This window comes from Marmota flaviventris, chromosome 1 (assembly GCF_047511675.1).
Source record: "Marmota flaviventris isolate mMarFla1 chromosome 1, mMarFla1.hap1, whole genome shotgun sequence".
Taxonomy (NCBI): domain Eukaryota; kingdom Metazoa; phylum Chordata; class Mammalia; order Rodentia; family Sciuridae; genus Marmota; species Marmota flaviventris.
The window spans coordinates 56,611,611-56,624,680 of record NC_092498.1 but is presented as its reverse complement, the minus strand read 5'-3'; the positions used below and the strand labels follow the sequence as shown (position 1 = coordinate 56,624,680).

The 13,070-nt window shown below is 37.5% G+C and overlaps 1 long non-coding RNA gene across 1 annotated transcript in view; it reads right to left on the bottom strand.

Moving 5' to 3' along the window:
* Positions 1–9,798, bottom strand: part of LOC139706019 (uncharacterized) — a 229,058-nt gene extending 219,260 nt beyond the window's left edge. The window contains exons 1-2 of the long non-coding RNA XR_011707704.1: positions 9,720–9,798; positions 7,563–7,651 (exon numbers count right to left, since the gene is read on the bottom strand). This is a non-coding gene — a long non-coding RNA (uncharacterized lncRNA). The remainder of the gene's footprint in view (positions 1–7,562; positions 7,652–9,719) is intronic.
* Positions 9,799–13,070: the final 3,272 nt, after the last annotated feature.

Sequence of the window (13,070 nt, the reverse complement as noted above, 5' to 3'; positions counted from 1 at the left end):
AATCTAGCCAGGCATGATGGCACAAACCTGTAATCACAGTGGCTTGGGAGGCTAAGGCAGAAGATCACAAGTACAAAGCCAGTCTCAGCAACTTAGAGAGGCCCTAAGCAACTTAGCAAGACCCTGTCTCAAAATCAAACATAAAAAAGGCTGGGGATGTGGCTCAGTGGTAAAGCACCAGAGTTCAATCCCTGGAAAGAAAGAAAGGAAGGAAGGAAGGAAGGAAGGAAGGAAGGAAGGAAGGAAGGAAGGAAGAAAAGAATCCTTTTGGGGTGACCAGTGGATGGGAAAATCAGTCTATACCACGTTGGGCAGCATAGAACCTAGATACAGAACCCTGGGACACTGCTCACCCAGCAGTCTTGACTGGGGCCTAGAGGCCACTCCAGTATAGATTAGCTCTCATTCACTGTTAACAAAAATGTTCATTATCTTCTTTGCATAATTGCATTTCCATACTTACTCTGAAATACATGTGGCCAGCAAAATGTGAACATGACATTTGTCACATCTAGACAAAAACTTTAGGAACCAAGTATAAAATTTGTCACTCTCCCCCCAACAGCTGCCTCTTTCTTTCCTGCCCTGATGATGTTAGAAGTCCCCACTGAGATGGAACATCTGTCAATCTGGGTCCCTATAATATGACTATAATGAGAAGAGCCTCTGTGTATATGGTCCACAGAGATGACCCTCGAGATTAAAGAACCATGCTTGGGGCCAGGCAGCCAGGACCAAAGTTGATACTCCATGACAGAGAAATAGGCTTTTGTTAAAAAGCCATTACAATTTTGAGACAGTTACTGTAGCATGTCTCCATTACTTTTCTATTGTTGCACAACCTATTGCCACAAATTTAGCACTTAAAACAACATATATTTATTATCTACAATTTCCATGGGTTAGAATACCTGCACAATTGAACTAGGTTTTCTACTCAGAATCTCATGAGGTAGGAATCAAGAGGTTAATTATCTTCATTCTCTTTTGGAGACTTAACTGGGGTGGATCTGCTAAACTCCCTAAGGTCGTTGATAGAATTTACTTCCTTGCTGTTGTAGGACTGGAGTTCCTGTATCCTTGCTTGCTATCCAAGGGTTGTTCTAGACTCTGTGAGGCTTCCCATGTCTGTTCATGTGGCCTCCTCTATCCCCATAGACAGCTATGAAGAAACTTCATGTCAAATCCACTTCACACTTCACATGACTCTAACTTCCCCATTCTATGACCTCTTAGACTGTTGTTGGGACAAACAAGGCAAGGCACCAAAGATAGCAGGAAACAGTTTTATTTGGCTTCAGCCAGGCTCAGAGGGCACACTTTTGCTGTAAACAATCAATTCCCTGAACCCCGATTTCAGGCAGTTTCAGAGTTTTATACCCAGCATATAAGGGGAGGGGCTCAGAAGTTCCCAGTCTGCAGAAGTTCACATACAAGCAGCTTTTTCTTTCACTGTTCTGGGCAAGTTAACACTTCAAGGACAACACCAGAGAAGGGGAGAGCTTCTTTTCCCCTTTCTTCCCTCCTCCTGCCAGCTGTTACCATGGAGCCCAGCTGGTAACTTATCTTAAAAATGTAGACATCTCTGTGAAACCCCAGCTCAAGGCCAGAGGCCGTGTTTGCACATTTCTACAAATTACGATACTGGATATGTTTGTGAAAAACTAGTAAGGGGGTGTCCAGCACCTGGAGTGCTGATTTCTTCCTGGCCAGTGGCCAAGTAAAACAGGGCAACCAGAAAATAGGAAGTTTATCTACATTGAACTCTTTTGCAGAGACTCTTTTGCTGACAGTCCCAAAAATCAGCCATGGTGAAGAATTCTGGAGAAGCCTAGTTAAGACTTTTCTGTGAAGAAAGGGTGTGCCGCTTCAAGACCAGATGGAAAAGGTTTATGTGATCAGGTCAGCCCTGCTCTGGTAATTGTCCTTTTCTAAATCCAGTTGTGCCATAGGAATGCATCATATTCACAATCCTCACGATTATACAGAGAAAATGCATCGGCATGTATGGATCTTGAATAGTGTGATTGTTAATTTTGGTTGTCTGCTTGGCTGAGTGGAGGAATGCCTAGGAATTTGCTAGTGCATACTTCTGTGTGTATCTGTGAGGGTATTTCTAGAAAAGACTGGTGTGTGGTCAAACAAACTGGGGAAGACCTGCCTGGAACATGGGCAGCACCAACAAACAGGCTGTCCCAGTGGAATGAAAAGGTAGAAGAAGAGTATTATAGTTTAGATATGAGGTGTCTCCCAAAAGTTCATGTGAGACACAATGCAAGAAAATCAGGGGTAAAATGATTGGGTTATGAGAGTCTTAACTTAATCAGTGCATTAATGCACTTGAATAGACTAATTGGGTGGTGACTATAGGCAACTAGGGTGTGGCTGGGGGCATGCCTTTGGGGTGTATATTTTGTCCCTGGTTATCCAAGCTTAGTCTCTCTCTGCTTCCTGGTGACCATGTCCTGCGCTGCTTTCCTCCACCACATTCTTCTGCCATGATATTTTTCTATCACCTTAGGCCCAGACCAACAGAACTGGCTGTCTATGAGCTAAAGCCTCTGAAACCATCAGTAACAAATAAAATTTTTCTTCTCTAAAATTGTTCTTGCCAGCTTCTATCCATGGTTCAGATGCATTGAGAAGACCTAAAAGAGCATTGAGATAAATCCAATTCAACTGTTCAATCACAGCAATGAAAAAGTTGCTAAAACAGAGGGGAAGCTCACAGGCATGTGCACTCAATCCCTCTTGAACATGGTGCGGTATTTGCTACTGCTGTTGCCTGTTGACATCAGACTCCAGATTCTTTAGCCTTTGAACATGAACTTGCACCACTGGCTCTCTAGATAGCCTTTAAGCCTTGGACAGGGTCTGTAGCATTGGCTTCTTTTCCTTGTTCTGAGCCCTCCAGCTACTGGTTTCTCTGACTCTCCAGTCTGCAGATGACCACTGTGGGACTATTCAGTCCCTGATTATATGAGCCAGTCTAATAAATCCCCTCTTAAACACACACACACACACACAAACACAGAAATAGTTTCTCTGGAGAACCCCAACTAATACAGAGGGCATCTTAGAATTCTGCCTAAGACATTAACATAGCCAGTACCAGGTCCTACGCATGATGCAGATGCATCAAGAAGACTTAAAAAGACATCAAGATGAATCCAATTCTTTTTAATTCCAATACAATTCTTTTTCCAGTTCAGGCCATTTGTTCAGAGTATGCATCTTGGGATTTCCCCACCAGAGAGGACAAAAGCTCACCAAGTTTCTGTGGTTTGGAGGCTGTGTGGGAATCATCCTAAAGGATCCAGGGCTGCATTGTTTGCTCCTTTTTAGATTTAATGACTATCTCATACCACCACTCTCACTCCATAAATGCCCTCATGTTGTTCATAACCCTGCTTGTGAATCACATGTTAAATGTTATAGTCTTTCCTGAAAATGATTTAGAACTCTGTAACAATGAGCCTTAAATTTTTCACTATCCATCCTAAATTTAGTAAACCCTATTCCTGAGAAAACAAAAATGAAAGCCCAGATTTATGTGTAAAGTTGTAAGTTTTTTTTAATAGCTAAATTAAATACACTTACTATTCAATCTTAGAAAAGTAGATAAATAAATTTAAAAGGTCTGCATTTTGGATTGGTATGTAGCAATTAGAAGTAATAATTTTTTTTGAAAAATATTTAAAGAAATTATGATCATTAACTGCATTGTTATTAAATAGGATATAAATGGTGTATAAAGAATTATTTAATTTTAAAATACCTACACACATGGAGGTACCTCAAGAAACTAGGGAAAAAATTAATTATTTTTTCAGTGATAGATAGAATTAAGTGATTTATTTCCTTTTGCTTGGTTTATTATTTTTTAAATTTGAGCAATGAAATTATATTGCTTATAAAACCAGAAAAACAAACAATAACTGTTATTATTGTAGAGCTTAGAATAAATTGCTTTCAGGCACCTCTGGCCCTTTCAATGCAGCCATTCATAAGTTACTTACAGTGTATAATAAAAAGCTCTAATTTATTTGTAAAAAAAGGCAATAATTTATTGGCTTGATTTGCATGTCTGCATGTACCTGAAAGTTACAGAATTTGTAAATGATTTAATTATTTTGACTTTGGGCCATTTTAGACCATATTCTAAACTAGTTTGCATTTTCTGAATTATTAAAAGTTGTGTTTGGATTATGATTCAACTAAAACAACCATAGAATGACATCTTTGACAATGATCTAGTATTGGGAAACATGAAATATTAAGGGATTTTTATATTGTTAAATGTGAAAATGACATTTGGGTAGTATTTTCCATTTGTTTGTTTTTGCTTTTAGGGCTGCCTCTGAAGAATCTACAGATGATATAATGTGATATAAGTTAGAAGATGAAAAAAGACTGTCAGAATGTTGATGGTGAGTTCAATGGTATCTATTCTATCACCCCTTGACTTCTGTATATAATTAAATTTTTCATAATAAAAAAAATTAAAAGGAAAGCTAGCTAAGCTTTACCAGAAAAAAAAAATCTAAAAACAGGCCAGTCACAGTTGCATATGCCTGAAGTCCCAGTGACTTTGGAGGCTGAGGCAGCAGGATCACAAGTTCAAAGGAAGCCTCAGCAATTTAGCCAGGCTCTAAGCATCTAAGTGAGACCCTATCTCAAAATAAAAAATAAAAATAAAAGACTAGAGGTGTGGCTCAGTGGTAAAGTGCTTCCGGGTTCAATCCAGTACCAAAAAACCCCAAATAACAACAACAAAACAAAAATAAGTAAGAAGAAAAAGAAATCTAAAAACAGGGCTTCCCTAGGTTTAGATTTCAAACAATCCTATGTACTGAAGGTAGACAAAGGGGAAGGGGCTTGCCTAGAGAGGAATTGGAAAGGGAGGTAGGGAAACCACAGAGAACATATGTCCCTCCCGCCAGCCTAATCCATCTTCTCTCAGTTCCAGGCCCATTTCTTCTAAGACCCTTTGGAAGTTCACTGCTAAGAACCGTCAGTGAGCTGCCCCAAATTTGGGATGAGGAGATTAATGTCCTACCATTAGTATGGAAAGCAAATTCCATTCTTGGTGTGTGGCTTTTGCCTCTATCACCCAAGAAACCTCTGCTTTAGACCAGGACTCAAGCAGAGGTTTGAGCTGCTATCTCATTTGCCAGTGAAGCAAACAGATGAACCAAAGAGGCTGGACCCATCATCATGGAGAAGTCAGCAAAATCTCAAGAGGACTTGGAAAATGAGACTATCTATAGTTCAGCTCCATGGAGCATCATGCTTTTGAAGTCTAAGACAAAGATGAACAAACTCATAAAAACTGAGCTTAGGGAAAGTGTGTGTGTGTTGGGGGGTGTGGTTCTGTCTAATGGGATCTGTATTATTCTCAGTTAATAATAAGGCAAAACTACCTATGGATGCTTATTTACAGTCATGTTTGTTTTGAATAGACTGACTTGAGAAACTACTAAGTTAAAATACAGAAAACGAGTAGAATTAATTTTTTAAAAAGATTATTTCTTATAAAAATCAGTAAAACAAACTATTAGTTGACTTACTAAGAAGAAAACACAATTATACAAAATAAGAAATAACAAAAGAAAAATTACTATTAAAAAGATAGAATATCTTTAAAGCATCAAAGATAATTTTGAGCAATTCTATGAAAAGAAATTAGAAAACCTAGATGAAGTAGATCACTTTCTAGGAAAACCAAATTTACCAAAACTGAATATAATAAAGAGCAAATAGAAAAAATAACTTATAGAAAAGAAATAGGGCAAGTTATATTCCTCCCAAAGCATCAGGCTCACATGATTTGACAGGGATTCCACAAACCTTCAGAGACCAGGGACACACAACACTGTTTGAACTCTTCCAGAGAAACTTCTAATACTTTTTATCAGAAGAGTATAACATTGATTGCTAAACTTGATACATAATGCCTTAAGAAGTATATGTGGAAATTTAATATTCAATATAGGTAACATATCTAGTCCCTTGGGAAAATAAAAAATTTCACGACACAATTATCAGTCATTTGAAAAAGGTAAAAATTCAATCCATATTTCACATTGTACATCAGGATAAACTCTGGTTCGAAAATTTAATTGCAAAAATAAAACCATACAAATACTCAAGAGAAAACAGGTGAATTAATTATTCATTTAATAATATAGTTTTATTTCTGGGGAAAATCCAGAAGTATAACTATATTATTAAACACAAATATATTAAAATTAAAACATTTTTCTGAGCAAAGAACATCACAGTTCAATTAAAAAGTAAGATGTCCAACTGGGAGTATTTGCTACTTACATTACAAAAAAAAGGAGCAATCTCACAACCAATAAAGATCTATTCAAAATCTAGATGAAAAAGACCAGAAAAACCCAATAAAAATATTGGACAAAGGACCTGAATATAAACTTTGGAGAAAAATAAACATAAATAACAAGTACACAAAAGATCTACAAACTTCATTCAGATGAGAACTAGAAATAAAATTTCACTGATAAAACATTTTTAAGATTGGTAAAAAAAAAAAATCCCAAAGTTTGGAAATATACTTTGTTGTTGAGGGGAATACAGATGCATATGTTGCTTTTGAGAATGGGAAATAGCACTTCCACATGAAGAGGCATTTGACAATATCTAACAAAATCAAACATGAATTTACCCTCAGTTCCACAGTCTTAACTTTTACACATCACCAGAAAGATATACCTCCAGAAAAACAAAATAACATACGCATAATATTAGTAATTATGTCACATTTTGTAATATCAAAAATTGTAAACAAGTCAAACAAATGTTTACTAATAAAGAACTGGTTAAATAAATTGTGTTTACTTCCACGCAGCACTGTCCTACGTAGCTGAAAAAATGAAAATGATCTCTCCAAAGTAATATGGAGTATTCTCTATGAAAAACCACAAGATATAGAATCAAAATAAGGTATGCATTAAAATGGAAGGAAAAATAAATGATTCATTGATAGATAAATGACAAGTAGTGGAAAGAGAGAGGAATTTGCTTATTATACTTCAAAAGAAACACTAGAAAAGGAAACCAGGAAAAAAGTCTACTGTGTCAGAAAGAGGGTGGGAAGGATACGGATGGAAACAATATTTCTCTGAGGATTCTGTTTTATATAGTTTTGACATAAATATCCTACTGTGGTATAAGACCTAAACTAATGATGTGCAGCTTCGACATCTGGGAAGATGTCAAAGGAGAGCCCCTCTCTAGTGGGCTTCTGCATGTTAATGTCCTATTGTCAAGCAACCCTCTTAGCCAAGAGTCCAGACACAATTCTGCTAATTTCTGAACAGTAGATTTTAGTTCCCTGCAGCACAGAGAATTATTCAAATATACATCTTCCTGTAGAAACCCAGGGTCACTTTACCCTTTGATACTCGAAATTCTGCCTCCCAAAGTGCCTGTGTTTACTCTATTCTCAAGTGCAAGCCCTGTGGCCCTTCATGGTGAGCCGTGTCCTGCTCTCCTACACCAAGTACATGTGAGTAATAAACTGCTCTCAGTCCTACCTGTTCAGACTCAAGTGGTGTGTGTTCTGTTCTACCATCTCCATAACTCTAAGGTGGGATGCTCTCTCTCACCAGGAGGTGCTCTTTCACTGAGGGGGTAAAAAGGAGGCAATTGGAGCATATTTACATATTAAAGTCAAAATAGGACTTTAAAATAATCAAACCACAAAATTGAAAACAAACTGAAACAATCTTGGTTAGGTAGTCACTCAGAAAAAAAATATTATTTCAACTGACTCTTAACTATTTATTCATTTTAGCGGAATATATTCCAGGATTGAATGGGGTATCAGTACTGTAATCTTGAATTATTTTACGTATTTTTAGGATACAGGAAGTCAAAAAATACATTGTTGTCAATTAAGACTTTCAGTGGAAGCAAAAAGAGATATGAATTTAAAAAGTCAAAGAAGTTAAGAAAAATTATAATGTTAAATTTTAATTGGAAATATTAATGAAAATTCATGATTTTCAGGATAGTAGTTTTACTATATAGTTGTGCTGTCCACTGAAGGGGCCTTGAGGCAGTGTCAGCCTTGTGGTAATACACACTACAAGTCCAATTATATTGGTTTCCACATACGATGGATTTATCTGTTGATCAAGAGAAAGAATAAATCCTTTCTGAGGAAAGGAAACATCACAGAACATCATGGGTGAAATTCATAATTTGAAGGAACTGGACTTCTTGGAGAAATGACTAGAATAAGCATAAGTTCAGAGAAAAACAACTTATTGTTCCAGAAACCATAGAAATGCCCAGCTTTCAAAGACTGAGAGGAGCTACCATCGGTAATATTTGGTATGATTTAAACATCAAAAAGAATAATGACTGCAGGAAAATGGATAAAACTAGAGGACATCAAGAAAACTGATGTCAGGCACAAAAGAACAAGTATCACATGTTATCTCTTATATGTGGAAACTTACAAAAAAAGTCCTGTAGAAGAGGAACTATTAGGGTAGGGGAAGGAGCCCAGGGACCAGGAAGTGGGGAGAGAGAGGAGAGCTGGAGAGGGGACAAGGGAGGGTGGGCCTGATCAAGGCATGGTATACGCATGTGTGCAGTGTCACTGTGAAACCCCTGAACGGGCACAATTAATATGCATCAATGATTACAATAAAATTTCAGAAAAAGAATAAAGACTGTGATTCATTAAATTCACCGAAAAACAAAACCTTGCAAATCTATGATTATGTTAAAAATTAAAAAGGGAACAAACTTATTTGCCACCCTCAAGGGTGACATAGCATCTTCTTATTTAGAAAATGAGTAATTTAAAGGTAACCACAATTTACCCTCTACTTTGGGGAAGAATTATAGTTCATCCTCAGTTGATGAGGGGCAGCTTTATAATAATTGCTTTGAACCAGGAAGAAAGAGGAGTAATAGATTTGAAAATTATTCATATTACAAACTCCAATAGTTTATTCAGTCAAAAATCATCAATAAATACCAAAACCATAAAATGACCAGTTGATGATGAACAAGACGCAGTGCCAGTGACTTAACAATGATAAAGAAAAAAACAACTTCTATGGTGGAAGAATCTGTCACCACCTTGCCCTAGCGATCAACTTTAGCCTCACTAGGAGTGAAACAATGAGACAAGAGGCTGCTGATTCTACACAATATGAGCTATCAGCAGCACCTATGTGCTAGATAATGTGTTTAAATAAATATGTAATCTAATTCTTTTGGTTCAGCATTTTCAATTTGTTCGTGTTATAAGAAAATGTAAGGGTCCCAATTAGAAGAAAAATGTGTGATTTTATCTTAGTTGGAAGAAACTGCTGTAGATGATTATTTTGGGGCTAACCAGCAAGCTGTGATTATGGAAAAGTTATTATATCAGGAAAATATTGTTAAGTTTTAAGTGCAATCATAGTATTATGGAAAAAGAGAATTTTCTTATTTTTAGAAGGTATAGGCTGAATTGCTTCCCATGAAAGAATCATGACATTTATAAATTATTTTGAAATCGTTCAGCAGAAGGTATATAGATGATAAAGCAAATACAGTAAAATGGTAATGATTTTTAAAATATAGGTGGTGGGTATTTGGTATTGATAAATTATTCTTTCAACATTTCTGTGTTACTAAAATTTGTATAAGAAGACATTATAAGAAAAGGTTGAGTTGTCATTTTATCTTACCTGCTTTCTTTTAGATGTAACAGAGTCCCTTTAATTTCTAAGTAAGACCACAGTGCATCCCACAGCTGACCAATGCTCTGAGAAAAATTTAAACTGGGTAAAATTTTAAAATCATCTGTTTAAAAGGCACCTAAAGCTGCTGATGCAATAGAGACTAGAAGACACATGATTCTAGAACAAGGAGAACTGTGAAGAGGTTAACCAATTTCTGCAACCTTTGTCTTTGTAGGTATTTGCCAAATCTGTGTTTAGGCCAAGAGGCTGAGTTCCTGGACTTTGCCTGAGCACAGGACAAAGAGAAACCAGAGACCTTGCATGACCTCGAGGTTGAGAGGAAAAACTAATATCTGGAGACACTGATGAGCAGGTATAAAGGGAAGATAGAAAACTGAGCATATGGCAACATGCAGACTATTTTCTCCCCAGTACATTTATGGAACTCTGAAGCTGTGTGGAACATCAGGCTGAGCAGCTAAAGATAAAACCTCTGAACAGCTGGGTGGTTTCCTGCAGCCTTATGGTAATACAGAGGAGAGTTAGAGCACAGGACTACCAGGGCTCAGTGTGCCAGGGAGCCAGGCTCTCAGTCAAAAGCTCTAGAAAATGATACTTTAGGTACAGAAGTAGATCAGAGGTGGGCAGAGTCTTTCAAAAACTGCCACCAAGGTACTTCTTAAAGGAAAGATTTATGAATGGTCAATAAATTTGTGAAAACATGTTCAACATCTCTTGCAATTAGAGAAATGCAAATTAAAACTATACTGAAATTCTATCTCACTCTAGTCTGAATGGCAATTATCAAGAATATGAGTAACAATAAATGTTGGTGAGGATGTGGGGGGAAGGGATATACTCATACATTGTTGGTGGGACTGCAATTTGGTGCAACCACTCTGAAAAGTGGTATGGATATTCCTTAGAAAACTTGAGATGGAACCACCATTTTTTGACCCAGTTATACCCCTTCTGGGTATATACCCAAAGGACTTAAAATCAGTATACTACAGTGACACAGCCACATCAATGTTTATAGCAGCTCAATTCACAGTAGCTAAGCTATGGAACCAACCTAGGTGACCTTCAACAGATGAATAGATAAAGAAAATGTGATATACATACACAATGAAATATAACTCAGCTTTAAAGAAGAATGAAATTATGACATTTGTTGCCAAATGGAAAAATCTGGAGACTATCATGCTAAATGAAATAAGCCAATCCCCAAACACCAAAGGTTGAATATTCTGTCTGATACATGGATGCTAACACACCACAAGGGGCAGGGGAAGGGGAAGAATAGCAGTTCATTGGATCAGACAAAGGGGAAGGAAGGGAAGGAAGTGGGAATAGGAATAGGAAAGACACTGAAATTGATCTGACATAACTTTCCTGTCTATATATATGAATAAACTGTGGTGAATCTCAACATGATGTACATCCACAAGACTGGGATCCTAATTAGAATAAAATATACTCCATGTTAGTATAAATATGTTAATATTGACTCTACTATCGTGTATAACTAAAAACAATAAAAAAGAAATGTGCCACCAACCTCAATACTGCTCATTATCTGATGGTTTAAGGCAATCAGCTCTGCCTCCATCTGCTAATTAGAAGAAAGGATAAATCTTCTCGGATCCATCATCTGATAGGTCTAAGTACCATATGAGGATGACAAAGTCCAGGAGCAAAAAAGGCACCTCTCTGGTGCCCCTCTTTCAGAACAAAGAGAGCTTTCCCATGCCTCAGCCTCCTGGCCAACTTCTACTCACCTCTTTCTGCTCACGCCTAAACCAATCCTTTGACAACGATAATGAGATGGCCACAAGTGGATCAAACAAATTAAGGTTCATGGCCCTGTTACTTCCAATGAAGTTGGGAAAGGACTCAGCCGCTTTTGAAAGACATGTCCTCTTAGAAGAGAACTAGCTCAATCCTGGCTTTATTAGCGAGGAAGCAGGGGTGTCCATGGAGTGGGCAATCGGCTGTGCTGCTGAGGAGCGTAGCAGCCACTAGCGTGTGATCTGGGGCGACTTGTTTCACTCTTTGAACCATAACTTTCTTGTATCCCCAAAGGCTTCTCTAGTATATGGATTCAATAAAACAATATTTAGAAAGAAACCCCAGTTGTCTAGTGTATTTTTAGTGCTCCAACATTATTATTTTGTTGTGGTTTTGAGTTCCTTCTTTAAACATGTTCCAGTTGCCATGATCCTTTTAGAGATGACATGCCAACCCCAATCCATCGGTCAACAGCCCAGACTATAAGGATACTATCCCTCCATCTCATTCTGGCTTCTCTACATGCTGCTCTGTAGATTGATACCTGGTGCCATCACCAGGAAAATGGGCCAGCAAGGTACAAATTGAAGCCCAAAGTGAAAACACTGTCCCCTCACCACTCACTCACTCTCTGATGCTCAACTATTTCTTGCTTTTAAATTCCTTGGGGTGTGAGTTTCAGAGAAAATTCAGTCAGTGATTTGAAGAATTTTTGGGATAAATTTGGCACATATGTCCAGAGCTCCATTTTTACTACAATATTTGGAATGGGTGAGGATATAGAATTAAATATTTTAATAAGATTTGCACTCCAGGTCTGGGTGTGTAGCTCAGTGGTAGAGTAATTGCCTTGTGAAACTGGATTTTCTGCTGGTTTGATCACCTTGGGCAGGGCCTGTTTGTGTTACAGTTCTTTTGACTCCCCAGATGGCCACACCTGCTAGGGCTACTACTCAGCAGCAAGCCACCAACAAATCCTGTCTGGTTTCTTATCTCAGGAACTCAAATAATGTTTCTACAGAGCAATCTCTTTGGGGGTGTTGTCCTAACTGCCTGCCTATCTGATTATCCTACCTATTCACTAGCATGTAGTGAGTCCCTGGGTTTGGTCTCCAGCATTAGGGAAATAAAAATTAAAAAAAAAAAACCCAATCAATAAATGGGCTAAAGATCTCAACTGGCACTTCACAGAAGAAACAGGAATGGCCAACAGATATATGAAAAAATGTTCAACATCTCTAGCAGTTAGAAAAGTGCAAATCAAAAAAAAAAAAAAAAAAAAAAAACTACACTGAGATTCCATCTCACTCCAGTCAAAATGGCAATTATCAAGAATACAAGTAACAATAAATGTTGGCGAGGATGTGGGGGAAAATGTTCACTTATACATTGCTGGTGGGACTGCAAATTAGTGTAACCATTCTGGGAAGCAGTATGGAGATTCCTCAGAAAACTTGGAATGGAACCACCATTTGACCCAGCTATCTCATTCCTTGGTATATACCCAAAGGACTTAAAATCAATATACTACAGTGACACATCAATGTTTACAGCAGCTTAATTCAT